General features: G+C 45.0%; 1 long non-coding RNA gene across 1 annotated transcript; it reads left to right on the top strand.

Moving 5' to 3' along the window:
- Positions 1–464: 464 nt before the first annotated feature.
- Positions 465–1,436, top strand: LOC148864110 (uncharacterized). Its single transcript, XR_016109070.1, has 2 exons — positions 465–1,121; positions 1,198–1,436. It is a non-coding gene; the product is annotated as an uncharacterized LOC148864110 (long non-coding RNA).
- The last annotated feature ends 586 nt before the right edge of the window (positions 1,437–2,022 follow it).

The following is a 2,022-nucleotide window of genomic DNA, read 5'->3' as shown; positions in this document are numbered from 1 at the left end:
CCTATCAATCCCAAATTTCCTGATGTTGATCTGACTCTTATCAGGACTTTGGGTTCAGCACCCCTTGGTTGAGATCTGAGAGTAGGATTGGTCAAGTACCTTCTTTTTCTCTTTCTTCCTTTCAAATCAGACCAGGAATAAGAATTTGAGAAAGCAAGCAGTGACCTTTCCTTCTTTTATGCTCTTTCTACATCTTCCATTACATGTAAGAGATATCACCAATCCATGAGATCAAGACCACCCCAATTCATGGAGAATGGATGGTTGAGATGACCCAATCATGAATCCCCAATAAAGATGATTAGATGATCGATCATCTAGTAGGAGTAGGACCCACTAGAGATCAAATAATCCAATCCATCAAGCAAATAATCCAAAGTTCAAAACCTATCCTATGAAACCCCCACCCCACCACTCCTCTAATCCTCTTGAGTCTTGACCCATCCATGTGACCCCACTCGCCTCGTTTCAACTTTCCACAGCGCCGTAGACAGTTTTGACAGCAATAGCAGCTGCAGCAGCAAAAGCATCGTATGGACTTCTCCAGCAAGCTAAAGTGCTCAAAGGCCTGCCCCTTTTTAAACCCATATTGCCCCACTCCTGCCCCTCGCTGTCTGTCTTGAGTCTTTCTTTCCAAGCTTCTTCCTTGTCCCCGCTTCTGTACCACGCTGTGTTTGATTTTTTCTGCTCGTTTCTTCTCCTCTTCTTCCTTTGGGATTCAAAAAACAAAAAGAAAATGGCGATCATTGGCGTGTATGGCGTGTACTTTGATCCAAGCATCGTCCTCGACTGTGGGAAGAGGAGGTTCCGGAGTTTGTTTTGGAGGGTGAGAGCAGAGATTCGGAGACAAGTTAAGGGCCGGTCCAAGCAGAGGTTCAGCTTCCACTACGACCCTTTCAGTTATGCTCTCAATTTCGATAATGGCAATTCTGGGTTCTTCTGTTAAAGCCTCTACGTACCGGAACAACAATTACACTTTACTGCTTTTTCTTTCTGTGTTCACTTTTCTGTTGAAGTATTTAGAAACCCAGCTCACCTGAAGAGTCTTGTCTGAACTCTTATCTTCTGCGGCAATCCTACCGAACAGATTGAAACCCCACTTCCGAATTGCAGAGTCGAAGGTGGGTTTTCAAGCTTTTCCTTGTCTTTTACCTTCCTTGTTCTCTTCTCACAAGACACAAATTCTAGCTTGCTCAGAAACTAGCAGAGACAGACTGAGGCTTCCCTTTTACTCCGCTTCACAATCACACATTGGAGGTTATTCGGTTTATCTGCTGATGAAGACACGAAGAAGTCGAAGAAGAAGAAGAAGAAGAGAGAGAGATTTGATCTTTCTTGCCTAAACCTGTTTCTGTGTTTTGTAGAGGCGGATAATGAGATTTTGTGTAAGATTTCAAGCTTCTTAAAATTGCTCTGTTTTCTGTTTTTTGGGTTCATTTCATCACACTTGTGGTTTTTTTTCTCTCTTATTTCTCCAACGTCTTTGTGCTTTCGCGGTGGTTGTACCTATCACTCTCCTCGATGACTAGCTCACTGCCATCACCAACTAAGCCGAGCTCCGTTCCACATTTAAATGACCAAAATGCCCTCCACGCATGTTTTGTTGGAAGCGTTTACCTCGAGGTTATTCTGGTCATAGAATGGTGTGTGTGAACTGCGAGACAGCGAGAGTCGACTCAACAGTGAGAGATGGTTGGATCTTGGCTGGTTGCCAAGATTGGGGGGATCTCTCCTCCACAGCCCATCGCTGTTTTCCACCCGGACGAGACTCGTTTGAACTCACACGGCCAGTCTAAAATTACGAAAATGTCGTCCATGATTAGAAAAAATCCAAGGAACTACAGTACGAAGAGAGACACGACACTAGAAGGCCAGTTTGGTCATTTGGATCTGTGTGTCGTAGGTTTGTGTCTTTAGCGCCTATGGGCTACGGCCCGTCAGTGTCGTCATTGTCGCCATCTGAGAGGGATAGAGAGAGAGAGCATCCGGCTTCAGAAAAAACGACGTCCCATTGGGGTGGGC

This window comes from Nelumbo lutea, chromosome 3, assembly GCF_056320005.1.
Source record: "Nelumbo lutea isolate HS-2025 chromosome 3, American lotus-T2T, whole genome shotgun sequence".
NCBI classification, from domain to species: Eukaryota; Viridiplantae; Streptophyta; class Magnoliopsida; order Proteales; family Nelumbonaceae; genus Nelumbo; species Nelumbo lutea.
Note: the sequence above shows the minus strand (reverse complement) of the source record. Positions and strands in the feature narration are given on the sequence as shown.